Genomic DNA, 19,124 nt, shown 5'->3' with positions numbered 1-19,124 from the left:
GTACTTAATTGGTTGTTTAGTGTTTTGGGATGTCCTGAGGTTGTGAAGGGCGCTATATAAATGCACGTTTTTCTTTTCTTTTAAGTGACTCCATTGCTGTAATCTTGAATTTCCATGGTCAACTCTTCAGGTTGCATGAAAATCCCATACAAAATCACAAATGAGGCATATGGAATATTTGGATGTTGGCTAGCTGCTTAAGTTTGAACGAGTTCAGGTGAAACACCACGAGATTCAAATTTTGCTGGATAGGGACTTGGGGCCAGGTTAACCCTCAAAGGGAAACCTGTGATCTTATTATGGAATCAAAGAATCTTACCAGCACAAAACGAGTCCATTCGGCCCATTGTGCCTGTGCTGGCTCATTGAAAGAGCTATCCAATTAGTCCCACTCTTTCCCCATAGCCCTGCATTTTTTCCCCTGTTTAAATACTTATCCAATTCCCTTTTGAAAGTTATTATTTAATCTGCTTCCACCGCACTTTCAGGTAGTGCATTCCAGATCATCACAACTCGCTGCGTAAAAAAAGCTCTCCTCATCTCAACTCTCATTTCAAGAGATTTTATTTTAAGATGCAGCTTACTGCATGGATTAGGATACTACAAATTTTACAAAAACAAAAGTAAACACGATCATGGCTCATTTGCTTGTAACGCCATAGACTGGTCTGAATAGACTTTTCTTTTAAGGAAAGACACAACTTGAACATTTTACACCAGGCAGAGTGAGATGTGAAAGATGCCCATTTGAAATTTAAAAAAAGTAGCACTTCTCTAAAATTAATCTGCAAGAATTTAATCAAAAGCCATGGTCAGCATTTAAATTGAACTGCTAGCATTTCATGGACATTAAATTATATACATTTATAATACACAATGATCTTGTTATAAAGGTAGAATTGTAAAGACCAAGATCTCAACTCCAGGCGGGGTTTCAGGTGAAACGCACTCATTGGGGGAAAATTTGAGACCCCGGTTAATTCAACTCCTGGGCCTCATTGCCACGCTGTCGGTCTAATTGGTGGGAAGGGGCCGATTGCCTCTGGAAAAATCAGGCAGCCCTTGGCTGCCAAACAGCATGAAAGTCAATTGGGGGGGGGGAAGAGAAAAGAGGGGAGGGGAGATGACATGGAGAGTCCAGGGGCAGGGGAGGTTGTGACTTTCCTTGTGGTTCCCAAAGGAACATTCCTGCTATTAACAGAATGTATTCAAGCATTAATAGGAAGGCTGTAAAATAGATGGCGGCAGGTACGTAGACGAAAATAAATCCAAGCAACAGGTTTTTTTTTGTTGGGGGGGGGGGGGGGGGGGGGAGGTGGGTGAAGGATGAATGCTCCAGTCTCAAACATTTTTATTCTTTCCAAAGTAAATGGTACATTAAATTGGATCTGAAGAAAATATCACTGCAGTCTGCTGGTACAGCTTTTGGCTGAGCTGGATCATTTATAATGCTGGGCAGTGGCGAGGGAAGACAATTCCATGGACGATCCCATCCTTATCACCAGTTTCTCCTCCTGCCTGCCAGATCATGTGATGCAAACATTGTCTGATCAGTTTTCATCATTTTCTACACCATGCGTTTGGCAAGGAGAGAACGCAACTTTTTAGGCTTGACAACAAAGGGCTCGGTGCAAGTACTAATAATATATAATGTTTATTATCCAATTCTAGCCTCTTATGCATTCCTGATTTCCTTCGCTCCACCACCAGCAGCCATGCCTTCAGCTGCCTAGGCCCTAAGCTCTGGAATTCCCTCCCTAAACCTCTCCCTCTCTCTCCTCCTTTAAGACGCTCAAAACATTCCTCTTTGACCAAGCTTTTGGTCACCTGTCCTAATATCTCCTTATGTGGCTCAGTGTCAAATTTTGGTTTGTAACGCTCCAGTGAAGCGCCTTGGGACGTTTTACTACATTAAAGGCGCTATATAAATGTAAGTAGTTGTTATTGTTTAATACCATGTCTTAGAGGAAAAAAAAGCATTTACAGTAAGACAATATTCTCCTTTTTAATGTTTTCAGAAACTTAGTTCTCAAAAGTTGTGGAACTCGCTATTAGGAGTGGTTGAGGCATATAGCATAGATACATTTAAGGGGAAACTAGATAAATATATGAGGGAGATAGGAATAGAAGGTTATGCTGATAGGGTTAGATGAAGAAAGATGAGAGGAGGCTTGTGTGAAGCATAAACACTGGCATAGACCAGTTGGGCCGAATGGCCAGTTTCTGTGCTGTAAATTCTGTACAGTTCTATGTAAAATAAGACAGATAGGCACAGGAATTGTATGTTGTAAATTTTTAACAGGTTCATGGAACAGTTAGTCTGTAAAATTCATCCCCGTGCTTGTTTATTACATTACCATCTAAGTAGGACTCAAGTTATCTGCCAACTTTCTCTATTTAACAAGAGGCCTTGCCTCCATAATGGAGGTCAATCCGGGTCCCACTACACTGTCAAAAGGGGCAGCAAATTGATCAAAGTTGTATAAAGAAATTTAACTTTGCTAATGCCAACAATTTCCCCCTTTTCATTTTGAGTCTAAAGAGGGCTGGTGCCAAAAGCATTTAAAACTGGTTTTTGATTCTCTAAAATGAACTATTAAATGTGGTCCAGTTTTTAAAATGGGCTCCTCCTTCATCCCTTTAGAGGAAATTTGCATGTTCAATATCTGGATGAATTTCTTGGCACTGGGGTCTTAACATTCAGTATTGCTTTTCTCTTGACGACACTAAATGCCATCTCTAGTTTAAAGCAGCTTGCATATCAAATGGCATATTATTGATTTAGATAATGTGAACGTTAACTGAGCACAATACCAGGACCTGCTGTAAAGGCTATAATTTGAGATGGTCACTTATCAAAAATGGCATTTATCATTTAAAACAAAAATGTTCACGTCAAAAACATTGCAACTTATATTAAAAAGTAAAATAGCTCGCTCTGTACACTAAATGTACAAGTCATCTGTTATTCAGTGCTGAAAATAAGCTGAACGAAGCTACTGTCACACTAAGCCAAGCTGAACATCGATACTTACAGCAAAATTACACGCATGCTGCAAAGGGAGAGCTATTGATTCCAAAATCATTTCTTTATAACTAACAAAAAGAAAAATCACAACTGATCAATAAAGCATACCGATGTTTTTAGAACTTATCTAAAAATCCCATTGTTATATCGGCTCAGCAGCAAGTAAACGTCTCGATGCATTCAAACAGAATCAGATTATTAAACGCGAGGAGTTCATACTGATTCACTATTTGAATCAACTTTGGTCATCAGATACATACGCGCAGTCTGAAGCATATTGAAAGAGCTCGTCAGATTCAGGTGAGGTTTAGGTTGGCACAGCAACGTTCCAGCATGGTTAATCATACTTCCAGGAAAAAAGGCTACTGGGATCATAGAATCATACAGCACAGGAGGCCATTCGGCCCATCATGCCTGTGCCAGCTCTTTGAAACAGCTATCCAATTAGTCCCACTCTCCCCATAGCCCCATAAATTTTTCCTTTTCAAATATTTATCCAATTCCCATTTTGAAAGTTACTGTTGAAACTGCTTCCACCACCCTTTCAGGCAGTGCATTCCAGATCATAACAAGTCGCTGCGTAAAACAAAAATCTCATCTCCCCTCTGGTTCTTTTGTCAATTACCTTAAATCTGTGTCCTCTGGCTACTGGCCCTCCTGCCAGTGGAAACAGTTTCTCATTATTTACTCCACCAAAACCCAATCACCCAGTGAGTTATTTCCTCATGTAATAAACATCTTGGGATAAGGCACCCATCCATTAGTTTATTCTGAATAGAGTATTTTTTGACCTTGCAATCAACCGAAAATGCTACAGAACATAAGTCACAGTTCACAAACAGTGACGTTTAGCTTTGTATACACTGGTGATCTCCATTGCTTTAGAAGCATTCCATATTCAATCAAAAATAAACAATTATTAATACAGATATGCACATTTACTTCTAAATTTTAAAAATATCTTTTAAACCACTTTTGTTACTCAGCAGTAGGGACCAGTGTAAAAGAAAGACTTCCATTTATATAGCACCTTTCATGACCTCAGGATGTCCCAAAGGACTTTACAGCTAATGAAGTATTTTTGAAGTGTAGTCACTGTTGGAATGTAGAAAACATGGCAGCCAATTTACGCACAGCAAGTTCCCACAAACTGCAATGAGATAATGACAAGATAATCTGTTTTTCTTTTAGTGATGATGGTTGAGGGATAAATATTGGCCAGGACACCAGGGAGAACTCCCCTGTTCTTCTTCAAAATAGTCCCATTGGATCTTTTACGTCCACCTGAGGGGGCAGACGAGGCCTCTGTTTAATCATCCAAAAGACAGCACCTCAGACAGTGCAGCACCCCCTCAGTACTGGTACTGGAGTGTCAGCCTAGATTTGTGTACTGTGCATTACAGTGGATTTTATTCAAACATTAATTTTCTAGAGAAAAGCAAAAAATCAAAGTTGTCTACATCTTAGGATTATTTAATGCATTAAATTACATATAAAAACTGCTCCTTTTCTGCAATATTATATATTTTTTTATTCGTTCATGGGATGTGGAAGTTGCTGGCGAGGCCAGCATTTATTGCCCATCCCTAATTGCCCTCGAGAAGGTGGTGGTGAGCCGCCTTCTTGAACCGCTGCAGTCCGCGTGGTGAAGGTTCTCCCACAGTGCTGTTAGGAAGGGAGTTCCAGGATTTTGACCCAGCGACGATGAAGAAATGGTGATATATTTCCAAGTCGGGATGGTGTGTGACTTGGAGGGCAACATGCAGGTGATGTTGTTCCCACGTACCTGCTGCTCTTGTCCATCTAGGTGGTAGAGGTCGCGGGTTTGGGAGGTGCCGTCGAAGCCTTGGTGAGTTGCTGCAGTGCATCCTGGGGATGGTACACACTGCAGCCACTGTGCGCGGTGGTGAAGGGAGTGAATGTTTAGGGTGGTGGATGGGGTGCCAATCAAGGGGGCTGCTTTGTCCTGGACAGTGTCGAGCTTCTGGAGTGTTGTTGGAGCTGCGCTCATCCAGGCAAGTGGAGAGTATTCCATCACACTCCTGACTTGTGCTTCGTAGATGGTGGAAAGGCTTTGTGGAATCAGGAGGTGAGTCACTCGCCACAGAATACCCAGTCTCTGACTTGCTCTTGTAGCCACAGTATTTATATGGCTGGTCCAGTTAAGTTTCTGGGCAATGGTGATCCCCAGGATGTTGATGGTGGGGGATTCGGCGATGGTAATGCCATTGAATGTCAAGGGGCGATGGTCATTGCCTGGCACGAATGTTACTTGCCACTTATCAGCCCAAGCCTGGATGTTGTCCAGGTCTTGCTGCATGCGGGCTCGGACTGCTTCATTATTTGAGGGGTTGCGAATGGAACTGAACACCGTGCAATCATCAGCGAACATCCCCATTTCTGACCTTATGATGGAGGGAAGGTCATTGATGTAGCAGCTGAAGATGGTTGGGCCTAAGACACAGTCCTGAGGAACACCTGCAGCAATGTCCTGGGGCTGAGATGATTGGCCTCCAACAACCACTACCATCTTCCTTTTGCCAGGTATGACTCCAGCCACTGGAGAGTTTTCCCCCTGATTCCCACTGACTTCAATTTCACTAAGGCTCCTTGGTGCCACACTCTGTTAAATGCTGTCTTGATGTCAAGGGCAGTCACTCTCACCTCACCTCTGGAATTCAGCTCTTTTGTCCATGTTTGGACCAAGGCTGTAATGAGGTCTGGAGCCGAGTGATCCTGGCGGAACCCAAACTGAGCATCGGTGAGCAGGTTATTGGTGAGTAAGTGCTGCTTGATAGCACTGTTGACGACACCTTCCATCACTTTGCTGATGATTGAGAGTAGACTGATGGGGCGGTAACTGGCTGGATTGGATTTGTCCTGCTTTTTGTGGACAGGACATACCTGGGCAATTTTCCACATTGTCGGGTAGATGCCAGTGTTTAGCCAAACTGTTCCAGTACAGCTACGAGGCGCAGCTAGTTCTGGAGCACAAATCTTCAGCACTACAGCTGGGATGTTGTCGGGGCCCATAGCCTTTGCTGTATCCAATGCACTCAGCTATTTCTTGATATCACGTGGAGTGAATCGAATTGGCTGAAGACTGGCTTCTGTGATGGTGGGGATATCGGGAGGAGGCCAAGATGGATCATCCACTCGGCACTTCTGGCTGAAGATGGTTGCAAACGCTTCAGCCTTGTCTTTTGCACTCATGTGCTAGACTCCGCCATCATTGAGGATGGGAATGTTTGCAGAGCCTCCTCCTCCCCCCATTAGTTGTTTAATTGTCCACCACCATTCACGATTGGATGTGGCAGGACTGCAGAGCTTTGATCTGATCCGTTGGTTGTGGAATCGCTTAGCTCTGTCTATAGCATGTTGCTTCCGCTGTTTAGCATGCATGTAGTCCGGAGTTGTAGCTTCACCAGGTTGGCACCTCTTTTTTTTAAGGTACACCTGGTGCTGTTCCTGGCATGCTCTTCTACACTCCTCATTGAACCAGGGTTGATCCCCTGGCTTGTTGGTAATGGTAGAGTGAGGAATATGCCAGGCCATAAGGTTACAGATTGTGCTGGAATACAATTCTGCTGCTGCTGATGGCCCACAGCACCTCATGGATCACCATAATGAGAATTTCCTGGGAGGGGAACAGATGGGGAATTGGAAGCCGCTCTGTGAAATAGACAGGAGCACTTCAATCCCAAGCAAAAAAGCTGGGAGTGATGGAATAACACACCTCCTCATTTTCCAAACCCAATGCTGGGCAGCTACCCCTGACAAGTTGTTGTCGTCAGATGACAACTCAGTATAGTGCTTTCTTCAGACCCTGGGGATGTTTTTACGGTTTTGTTGGGAGGGCAGTGGGCTTGTCATTGTACTGATTCCACGTAGGGCATGAACTTCAGAAAGAAAGTAGAGACCGCTGCTGGCACCTTTGAAGCCCCAGGGCCAACATTGGGAGCAATGGACAGTCTGGAAACCATTCTGCAGAGTCATGGATAAAGTCTTGATAGCCTTCAGCACTCAGCATCATTACGTTTAAGGAACATACACAGATCCCACACGCCAAGGCCCAAATCCCTCCTCCATGCCAATTCAAACTAGCACTTAAAGTGATAACGAAAACAGTAACTTACAAAAAACAAAGTTTAAGGTATCGGATATGAACTAGCCAGAAGAAAGAGAGTCCATTACAAGTAGGAATGAACGCAGGATCAGGGGCTTCCAGGCTATGGAAACAGTTACAATTTTATACAAAATGTACATTTATAGCAACATACAGAATGTAAATAAAGTTATCTGGCAAGTTGCCAGGATGAAACCACAGCTGTGATTTCAGATACAGAGTGCAATAATCGAGAGAGTGTTTCAGGCATCTACACCTATAAGTAACGAACATTCAGAAAAACTGTCAGAAGGAAAACCATAACTTTACTCATTTGAAAAACTTTCATACACCAAACTACTAGTGTCTGTGTTTGATCACATGAAAGGTGACATCTACTGGCTCTAATTGAGATTGCACACATGCAAAATATTCAACATGCTGTGGATGTAATTGAAAATTTACACAAGTATGTTTACATCTTCCAAATGGAGGGTAATTAGATCTGATATTATGCATGGAAATGATTGATTCCACATAATTTCAAACCAGTTAATTATTTGTAAAGGTCAAAATTCCACCCTTGAACTGCTCTCCACTGATATGTAGGTATTAGGTCCTGAAGCTTGATCAAAATCTCATTTGGCTTGCTTACAAAAAAGGAACTCTATAGTCATTTATATAACCGTTAACTGAACTGCCCAAGACTCTTCAGAGAAGAAATGGTTACCAAACAATATGGGTAGTGACTGAAGGTGTGGTTAAAGAGGTTTTGTGCAGGCTTTTAAAGATGGAGGAAGAGAAAGCCAGGCAGAGAGCAAGATCAAGGGCGTGATCTACACTAGACAGGATTTCACTGAAGGGGGTCGGGGCGAGGTAATGGAGGGATTTGTAAACAAGGTCAAGGTTTTTGATTTCCATGCATTTGGGGTTGGAAGCCAGTGGAATTCAGCAAGTACAGGTGTGATGGGTAAGGGGGACAAGGTGCAGTTGGTGGAATTTAAGGACCAGTTGTTGTTTATGTAGAATGGAGCTTGGCAGCTAATGAGAGCATTAGAGAAGTCAAGCCTGGTCACAAAAATGAGGATAAATATTTCAGCAGGGGTGGGGGGGCAGTGGGAAAGAGGCAGAATAAACCATCTTTGTGATGGATAGGATGTGGGATTTGAAGCTCACACCGTCAGGTTCAGCTTGAGCTAGCAGCTGGGGAGGGAGATGGTATTGGGGAGGAAGGGTAAAGGGATTTTGGTAGGAACCAAATAGAAGGTTCTGCTTCTTCCACAACTTGATGTCCGACAAGAAAGCAGATGGTACAATGGTGGCTATGGGGTCGAGGTTGGTGATGGGTGGGTAAACCTAGGCATTTTCTGTATACAGTGGCTCAGTTGGTAGCACTCTCGCCTCTGAGTCAGAAGGTTGGTTCAAGTCCCACTCCAAACACTTGATCACATAATCCAGGCTGACACTCCAGTGCAGAAATGAGGGAGTGCTGCACTGTCGGAGGTGCCTCCTTTCAGATGAGATGTTAAACTGAAGCCCCGTCTGTCCTCTCAGGTGGACGTAAAAGATCCCATGGCACTATTTGAAGAAGAGTAGGGGAGTTCTCCCTGCTACGCTGGCCAATATTTATCCCTCAACCAACATCACTAAAACAGATTACATGGTCATTATCACACTGCTGTTTGTGGGAGCTTGCTGTGTGCAATTTGGCTGCCACGTTTCCTACATTACAACAGTTACTACACTTCAAAAATACTTCATTGGTTGTAAAGCGCTTTGGGACATCCTGAGGTCATGAAAGGCGCTATATAAATGCAAGTCTTTCTTTCTTGGAAGCTTATGCAGTGCCTGTGGCTAAAGGTTGCCAAGGGGTAATATTTAGACAGAATAGAATGGGCCCCTAGGATACAGCCTTGGTGTACTCTGGAGGTGAATGTGTGGGAGTGGATGGAGAAGCCACAGCAGGAGATGTGCTGGTTTTTAGGATGGATAAAAATGGGACCAAGCGAGAGTGGTGTCACAGAAGAACAGGTGATAATGGAGGATGGAGTGATTGACAGATGGAGTGATCAACAGTGATGAAAACAGCAGAGGACAAGGAGGTCATTGGTGACTTTGACCAGGGCAATCTTAGTGCTATGGGTAGCACAAAAACTAGACATAGGATTTGAACAAGGAATTGGAAAGGAGACTGAGAAGCTGTGTGGCGATGACATGTTCAAGAATCTTCAAGAGGGAGAGGATTTTCTCTTTTTTAATTATTCGATCTCAAGATGTAGCTGACACCGGTAAGGCCGCAATTACTGCTCGTCCCTAGCTGTCCTGGAGATAGTGGGACATCTCTTTTGAGCCTGATGTTAACGGTATGGTGATGGCACTCTCACAATGGTATTAGGTAGGGAATTCCAGGATTTTGATACATGGGACAACGAAGGAAAGGCAATATAAGTCCAAGTCAGGATGGTGTGTGACTTGGGAGATGATGGTGTTCCCACGACATTGCTTCTCTTGTCCTTCTTGGTGGTAGAGGTCACAGACCAAGGAGCTGCTGTCAAAATATAATTGCTGCAGTGCATCCTATAGATCATTCACACTGCCGCCAGCTTGCTGGTGACGGTAAGGGTTGTTATTGAGTGTCTAGTGGCAGGAGCACTGGTGTCGAGCTTGTTGAGCGTTGTTGTGGCCGCTCCCATCCGAGTGAATGGTGAATATTCCATCACACTCCTGGCTTGGGTCTTGTAGATGGTGGAGGTGCTTTGAGGGATCAGGAGGTGAGCCACTCATTAGAGCACCCAACCTCTGCCCTGCTTTTGGAGCCAGCGTTGTTATGGTTGATCCGGTTAAACTGATGATCCCAAATGTTGATAGTGGGACTCTCTGCAACGATGGTGTTTTTGAAAGTCAAGGACGGATGGCTAGGCTTTCTGTTGCTTGAGATGGTCACTACTGGTCACTGAAGTGGTATCAATATTACCCACCGTTTGTTGGCTGAAGCCTGGATGCCATACTCAGTCAAATACAGCCTTGATGATGAGCTATTCTCAGTTTTCCTCAGGCAATCAGCTCATGTCCAAGTCCAGTCTAGGCTGTGAAAAGGTCTGGAGCGGATTGGTATTGGCAGAACCTGAACTGAGCATTGGTGAGCAGCTTATTGTTGATGACATTATTAGGAGGTTGGAAGAGAAGAGAAGGTGAGGAGAGGAGAGGAGAGGAGAGAGCAGCAGAGAAGGAGTAAGAAGAGGAAAGAAGCTGATTGTCTGAAAAAGTCCATGAGCCCAAATGTTCACGTGCTGTGAAAATGGAGGAGGGGGGGGGGGGGGGGAGCAGGTTGGTAACAGTGAAAGAATCTTGCATTTTCCCACCAACATCTCCAGTAATTCTAATTTTTTTTAAGCTTTCCCCTAACATGTTACATAATAATTTGCGTTCTAGATAGTTGAGCTCATAGTTAACATTTAAATCAGTGTATTTGCATTTCATTTTGCAAACTCTTAATGAGTTGGCATACTGTACACAGGATCAATTGTTTGTTCCAGTCCATTCAACATGCCTATTAAAAGGCTGTTTATAATGAATTCCAAATGATTACAGCAAACTGAAAGCCTTCTCATTAATTCTTCAGGAATCTTCCTACAGCATCAAGAACAATGGTTACTAAATAAAATAATAATTTCTCTGTAAAATGTTTACATTTTTAAAAATTTGATTTTACCCCTAGGCTTTCTTTAAAAAAAAATGTTTGACACCATCCTGGAGTTATACTCTGTCCAGCGTCAAACCCCAAGCTGTGAGAGACCATCAGCTCTAGGACATCTCATGCCACTTCTCTCTGGAGTCAGGTCAGAGCCAGACTCTGGGGATTAACACTGTAGCTTCTGCACCTCTAGAATCATAGAATGATTACAGCACAGGAGGCCGCCATTCGGCACATCAAGCCCATGCCGGCCCTCTGCAAGAGTTAGTCCCACTCCCCCGCCCTTTCCCTGTAGCAGATTTTTCCCTTCAAGTACTTATCCAATTCTCTTTTGAAAGCCACGATACCAAGCAGAAACATACCCTAATTTACAGAAACTGGTCATGTAGAGTTCGGAAGGCTGTATTTATTCAACATTTCCACAGTCCTCAAATTCAATGATGTATTTTCCATCATTTTTTCAATGTTGGATTTTCCAGAGTAGAGAGGAGTGGAGGAGCCAGGAACGCAGTTGCTTCCTTCTGTGCAATGGGCATTTGATAACTAAATGCTCCGTGCTGAGTAATGCAGGCAAACAATGATGCAAGTGGTTTCGGAGTACTGGAAAAGCCTATTCACATGTTGTGGGTGTGTCCTATTACACAATGATATCTAAAAAAAACATTCTGCCTGCTTCTGGCATTTAACAATTTCCTTCCCAGATTTTTTTGGGGGAGGAAAAAGGGGGGAAATAAAAAGACACACAGATTGAAATTACATTCAAGCTTTGTCCACTGGTGCTCAAGTTCCCCTTTAAAAGTTGCTCAGTTCAGAAATGCCAAATTTTGTAACACAAACTTTGAAATTAATAGAACATTATCTGTAATTGTAGTTTTTCGGTATACATAGTATTGGAAGGGACTGGCATTGTTGGTCATTAAAATCTCATGTGTTAGACCTAACAAGTGGTCATACGATTCTGAAACAAATATTTCAAATGGCTGCATGTACAATAACAGTCAATTAATCATAGCAACCACCATCTGAAAGAGCAGTCAAAGTCCAAACATGGTGAACATTCGCAGAAAATTACAAGATTGGTAGTGTGAAAATCATTTATACTTTAGGGTTGAACACTTAAATACTTACAGTAAAAGATTACAGCACCAACAAGTATATATAGGGTGGTTCATCATTTTGCATTTTGGTTCAGTTACTTCAGGGTTAACAAAGCAACATACGAAAGTTCAACACTCGCTTAAACTGGCAAACAGCGGACTTAAGGACTGTACCGAGCTACTGACTGCTGGGCAGCTTTGCTAAAATGTTAAGTGAGACGTCGCTCTCACTTACGTTGGACTTTTCAAATTTGAAGCAGCTTCTTTTCTCAATTTTTAATCCAATCGCAGATCTGTCTGCTGTTTTTTTTAAATACAGAAAGAGGGGGAATGGTTTTTTGAGGATTGCTGAAATTTAGATAATTGCTATAAAAACTGTACATTAAAAAAAACGGTGGGGGGAAAAAAAAAGAGAAAGTGAGTTATGATGATCTGGAATGCGCTGCCTGAAAAGGGTGGTGGAAGCAGATTCAATAGTAACTTTCAAAAGGGAATTGAATAAATACTTGAAGGGGAGAAAATTTACAGGGCTATGGGGAAAGAGCAGAGGAGTGGGGCTACTTGGATAGCTCTTTCAAAGAGCTGGCACAGGAACGATGGGCCGAATGGCCTCCCTTCTGTGCTGTAAGATTCTATATTCTATAGATGCTCAAGCAAGAGGGATAATCACATGGTGCAATAGTGACCAACGTACCCCAGTAAATAGGTAAATTAAAAAGAGTTCAAGTCCAATGCAAATGGATGAATAAAAAAAAATGTAAAAAAATGACAAATTCTGTAGGAAGATACTTCTAAAAAGAGCTGCCTGGAATAGGAAGCCTCAGTAACACATGGTTCTGCTGGATACAGTGCTGAGAGATGACATGGTCTTTAAGTAACATGTTATTGGCATTACGGGAAATGCAGATAGCAAGCGGTGATTCTATCATTTCTGTAATTACTCTTTGAATCCATTACCTTCAACTATTCCAAAATGTAACACATTATTTCCTGTTCCTAGTAGTTTGTACAGTTTGATTTTCAACCTCAACAGGTGGATGAGTCAGATCCAATAGTACGCGAATTGAATTATTCTGATTCCACACCCAATTCAGGATTAATTTTCATTTCTCCTTCCTTCAGTGCCCATTGCTGCTCACCAGGAACTTTTAAAAAATGTTAATTTTAGTTCGATCCTTGTTCTTTGGATGCAAATAATTCTCTGCGTACCAGTGGGTTAGGTTATCTAACGGGATAAGTCACAGGGAAAGGAAAGGAGAAAATAAATTGAAACTTAATTTGTATAGCACCTCATTATATCTCTCAGAAACATATCACAGCACTTCACATACAATAACATACTTTGAAGTGCAGTCGGGGTTGCCAAATCTGATTGGACATATTCCTGGAGGTTTCATCACATGACCTCCTGCCTCCAACCACCCCGCCCACACACTCCTGCCATTGGTCACCCAACATGTCCATCCTCACGGCGCACTGCCTTCCCATGGCCAATTGGGAAACAAACAGACTCTTTGGGCTTCATTTTAGCACCCGCTATCGGGTGCGTTCCTGGCAAGGGGGGGGGGGGGGGGGCTCTGAAAATCGGGGAATCCCGGAGCGGGTTCGGAGCCCGGCTCCAACCCGCCCACTTCCGGGTTCCCCACAGACGCGCCGAAGTGCGCGCGCAGACCCCGCATGTGGGACTCCCGCCGGCAATTAAAGCCAGCGGGGTGCCACTTAAGACTATTTACATTGCTATTTCAGGTCATTAACAGACCTGATTAAGGGAATATGTGAGGAGGGGTGGGATTTTAGAGACAACTGGGACTGTTTCCCATACTGGGTGAAAACACTCCCAGTTGAAATGGACGTGTTGCAGCTGTCAGCCTGTGGCAGCTGCAAAGGTACATTTGGGGGGGCCGGGGAGGGGGTGGGGAGACGCTCACTCATTGCAGGAGGTCACTCTGTCACTTGGGACAAAGTTTGGCCTCCACCACCCTCCTCCTGACAAGAAAATTCACCAACTTTCACACTTACCCCGGGGTCCAGAGACACGTACCTACCTTGCGGATCCCCTCAGATGTACATCTTCCAGATGGGGGCTGCTGTAGCTGCAGTCATGACCTCCTCGGAGGGCAAACAGCATCACCAGCCTCGCCGGCCACGCCGTCCACCTCTGACATGTGGAGCTCCACAACACAGTGCTGTGACACATCCACCTACACAGCAGGAGGGAGGGCAACCGCAGAGAGATGCGTCGCAGAAGGCAGTACCCTCGCCACAGGGTCCACAGACAGAGGCTCAGCTTCCTGGACCTCTCTGAGCAGCAGTACACATGGGGGCTCAGGGTCACTCGACATGTGGTCGTAGACATCTGCAGCCTCCTTCATGCCGAGCTGCTCCCGGCTGGCCTGAGCACCATCTTCTTACCTGTCGCTGTCAAAGTCACCACTGCCCTCAACAACTTCTCCTCCGCATCCTTCCAGGGTGCCACCGGGGACATCGCCGACGTCTCAGTCGTCTGCACAAAAGAGCCCTGCAAATGCACCTACACCCACTCTGCAGTGACACAATGGGTGGCATCAGTTGTGGGTCTTCATTGTGATCCTCAGGAAAAGGCATTATTGCACAAACCAGACAAGATTCGCAAAGACGTGGCAGTAGTGGTGCCAATATAATATGTAATGTGAGTTGGTCAAAAATTAAATATAAGTAAAAACCATGACAAACCCTCAAACACCCTTGTGCAACCCCTTCATGCTCACGAAACATTTGCCTTATGCTGCCTACTGCACATATGTGATGCATGCCCTGTGGCTGCAGCACAGGTAGTGGCAGGTTGAATGAGGCTGACCGTGAAAGAGATGCATGAGAGGGTGAGTATGAGATAGAGCCATAAGATTGTATGAGGATTGGGTTGAGTGGCAGTGGCGAGGTGAGTACTGGCGAGGTGAGTAAGTGCAGGTAAGATGAGGATGAGGTTTGAGTGGGTGTGAGGGGTGATGTGACAGAGTAGTGTTGGCAGTGCAGAAGGAGATGTGGGGTGGGGGCAGTGATGTGGCAGATGGAGTGTAGGGGAATGAGTAAGTGTACTCACTTTGGCTGACCTACTTAGGTCATTGCAGCGCCTCCTGCACTGTATGCAGGTGCGCGATATGTTGGTGGTGCAGGTGACCTCCTCTGCCACCTCGAGCCAGGCCTTCTTGGTGGCAGAGGCAGGCCGCTTCCTCCTGCCCGCCTTGGGGGGGGGGGGGGGGGGGGGGAAGACCTCTGTCCTCCCCCTCACCCCATCTAATGATACCTGGAGTGAGGCATCATTAAACTGGGAGCAGCCTTCCCCCTGGGCTGCTCCATGCTGTAATTTTTGCTATCTGTTGCAGCAGTCAGTGGAGGACTGCCCCTTTAAATAGAGCTCCTCCAGCTGACAGAGCTTACTGCGCATGCACAGCCCGCCCGACGCGCAGATCAGCAGTGGGGAGCCCGGAAGACCAGGTAAGTGAATCCAATTAGGCCGCGATCGCGTGCGGGGCAGACTGATTTCGCCGGGCGCGTTACCCACGCGCCCAGTTTTTAAAAAATTATTCATTCATGGGATGTAAGCGTCGCTGGTGAGGCCGGCATTTATTGCCCATCCCCAATAGCCCCCCCCGCCGCGAACCCGCAGCCCTGGTAACATCGAGCCCTTTGTTACTCTATTGGGCAACAGCCTTTTCTCCCCCATCTCTGATATTTTTATAACAAATAAGCAAAAGTGTTCAATGAAAAAATATCTACAATTTTTTTTCAATGCCCCTGTGATTTTTCTCCCAGGTTTTTGCTCGCAGCGGTGCCCTGGAGATTAATCTCCAATCCCTGGATCCCGGTCAATCCTGGAGGGTTGGCAACCCTAAGTGCTGCCATTTTGGGCATAGAAAAATCTCACAAACAGTAATAAAAAAAATGTCCAGTTAATCTGTTTTTATTTTGGTTGATGATGATGATGGAGTAATTGTTGGCCAGGACACTGGAAGCTAGCCCTGCTCTTTTTCCAATTACAGCCACGGGATCGTTGACATCCACCTGAACAGGGCTTTGTTTAATTCCTCACCTGCAGGATATCACTTATTTTTTGGGGGTCTTTTACTTAAGATACTTCAGCTTCTGTATTTTTAGGTTACCCTCACAGGAGCATCTTTGTTCCCTGTGCTCTCCAGAGAATCTTCACTTGCTCTGATGTCCAAGCAAGTTTCTGATCCCGTGCCCAGGACAATAAACAAAAAAAAAAACTTTCTTTAGTTACTGGATCAGACCTTACAAGTTAACAAACCTGGTGTTATTAGGATGTAAAATTAGAAAAAAAAAATAGTATTCAGTTAAGAGTATTAAGCAGAACTGTATCATTTTTATGCAACTGAAACTCAAAAGCTAAAAACTGGGGCTTGAACTTGATATTCCATTTGGCCTCCAACATCTTTGGGCTGAAGTTTTGAAATTAGATGTAGGGTTTGCTACAACACTACTATTAAACATTCTTAGGTTGCGTAGGATGAGAAACTACAACAATGCAGTAATCTCACCCAAAAGAACACTTCTCCTGCGCTTCTCAGAAAATGTATCTCAGGTGACATTTCTGTTCTCCATACCAACGTTTCCAATTAACTTCTGTAAACTTCCATGATGGTAAAATCGGGCGGGGTGTAAAAGCCAGCGGTGCACCCGATCCTGTCAGTTTCCTGACGAGGAAGGTTAGGTTAAAATGGCCCCCTCTGAATCAGCAATTGAATGCCACGATTTGTACCGAGTCTGCAAACAACTGATTCAGAACAAATCTGGTGATGTTGCACATCACCTAAAGCAAATTGTGCAATTCATGGCAGTTTGACCGAACTGATCCAAATGAAAAAAGTACTTTGAGCATGCACAGATTGCATTATCTCATAGCACTGTGTATTAATACCTTAATTAATACTGCCACATCATTTGAAACTTTGGAATTTCAACAGAATATTATGGCAGCATGAAAAAAACACCTCGAGCTATTAATTTCAATCATATTCATTAACAGATTTCAGGATTATATATTTTACCCTCAAGTGGCAGCCTCCAGCTTCATTGTACTATCTAAACAGAAGCAATGTTTACCCACCAAAACTGAAGTGAATTTAAAAAGCACAACGCAACAAACAGGGCTTTATAAAAAAAAAGGTAGCTCTGGCGACATATCTTTTCTCAGGGATTAGCTGGCATATTTTATTTTGCGTGCACTTACTACTTGCAGGCTCTCATTGCACTCTCTCTTCATTAAACTACTTGAAACGTAAGTTGGGTATCAAAAACAATCAACCCACTGATATGATATTTCCTCATCTTATTCCGGTATAGATAAACATCACGTTACATCCTGTAAACTGGGAGAAAGGCAGTCAGTGATAACGTTCAAGTGTTTGGACACACACGCCCATCCTGGTCAGCTCCTCTTCCCCATTACCCTCCTGCCCCCAATACATCATGCTCGAGTACTTTAACCAGAGGAGGCATCAGAGATATGAAGTTGGAATCAGGAAGAAATGTAAACATTTACAGGAAATGTTACAAGGCCCCAAGCCACATGTCAAAAAGAGGTTGAACTACATTCTAAAAGTAAGGAAGGCCATAGCTATGGTAGGTAATTCCTATCCATTCAATCAACCTTCACATGTTAAGTGGATTATACCAAAGGACTGCATAAACTGTAGGAGAAAACTTTGACCCAAAAATGTTGATGCAAGCTTGGAACACAGATGTGCCAAAGCGCTTATGAGCTGTCCAATCATATAGAAATCATACAGCACAGAAGGAGACCATTCGGCCCATCGTACCTATGCCATCTCTTTGAAAGAGCTATCCAATTAGTCCCACCCTCCTGCTCTTTCCCCATAGCCCTGCAAATTTTTCCCCTTCAAGTATTTATCTAATTCCCTTTTGAAAGTTACTATTGAATCTGCTTCCACCGCCCTTTCAGGCAGCACATTCCAGATCATAACAACTGGCTAATAAATAATAATGTTTACTAAAAGCAAAAAATTGCTTCAAGTAGCAGCTGCCTTACAGAAGATGTTGAGACAAACAATCCAAATATTCCTCACAAAGTGCCCATGGCATGAACAGTTAGGACTCCAACTTTCCCCAATGGTTCCTGAACAAGGAGAAGCATTTTTTACAATTTGGATTCTCCACGGATACCTTTTTTCTTGTGCCCAGCACAGAGAATCATTTCTCCAGGCAAGCCCATATTTTTTTTTATGAACTGAAACTTGAATGCATGAAGTTGTCCGGGAGATAGCGTGACGTACATGAATAACCTTGTTTACTGTTGATATGTATACTGGAAACAGTAACTCAAGACCTTTCCAACTGGTGGACAAACACCACCATATATCCCAGGCTACAACTACACATTGCATTTACAAAGAAATAATATCAGATTAAGAGAACAATAGCAGGTAGATAAATTACCGTGTTGCTCACCGGCAACGCCTCGATTTTAAAATTCTCATCCTTGTGTTCAAATCCCTCCATGGCCTCGCCCCCTCCCTATCTCCGTAACCTCTTCCAGCCCTACAATCCCCCCCCCCCCCCCCCCCCCCGAGATCCCTGCGCTCCTCCAATTCTTGCCTCTTGCTCATTCCCAATTTTCATCACTTCACCATTGGCAGCCATGCCTTCAGCTGCCTAGGCCCTAAGCTCTGGAATTCCCTCCCTAAACCTCTCCGCCTCTCTGCCCCTCTCCTCCTTTCAACCTATCTCCATGACCAAGCTTTTGGTCACCTGAGCTAAAATCTCCTTATTTGGCTTGGTGTAAAATTTTGTTTGATAATCGCTCCTGTGAAGCACCTTGGGATGTTTTACTACATTAGAGGTGCTATATAAATGCACATTATTGTTGCAGCTCACAGAAACAGTTGCAAAACAATAAAGTGTCTCGCAGTCCTATCTTTATAGCATTATTTGACAGACCAAACTCAAGATTGAACTCACCTTTGTTAGCCTCTGCCCGTATATCTGTGCAGCAAGAAGGAAACAGCTGAACTGACAAAAGATTCCAGTATTTATTTGTCAGGCGGGTTCTGAGCACAAGCTTTCAATCAACACCAGTATCATACCCAACAGACCCACACCGCTGGTGGATCAACAATCCTGAACAATTTGATGCGTCGCCTTCTTGTAAACAGGTAAATCAAGTTTGTAAACAATTTCTGG

General features: G+C 43.9%; 1 protein-coding gene across 8 annotated transcripts in view; it reads right to left on the bottom strand.

Annotated features, from left to right (window-relative positions):
• pip5k1ba (phosphatidylinositol-4-phosphate 5-kinase, type I, beta a) overlaps nt 1-19,124 on the bottom strand; it is a 157,722-nt gene that overhangs the window by 99,564 nt on the left and 39,034 nt on the right. The window contains exon 1 of one of the 8 annotated variants that reach the window (XM_067983511.1): nt 18,903-19,106. The exons of the other annotated variants lie outside the window; for them this stretch is intronic. The gene's annotated coding sequence lies outside the window, so the exon portion shown is untranslated. Of the gene's footprint in view, nt 1-18,902; nt 19,107-19,124 lie in introns of those variants that run through there. 8 annotated transcript variants of the gene reach the window in all.

The sequence above is a fragment of the Heptranchias perlo genome, chromosome 4, assembly GCF_035084215.1.
Source record: "Heptranchias perlo isolate sHepPer1 chromosome 4, sHepPer1.hap1, whole genome shotgun sequence".
Lineage (NCBI taxonomy): Eukaryota > Metazoa > Chordata > Chondrichthyes > Hexanchiformes > Hexanchidae > Heptranchias > Heptranchias perlo.
Note: the sequence above shows the minus strand (reverse complement) of the source record. Positions and strands in the feature narration are given on the sequence as shown.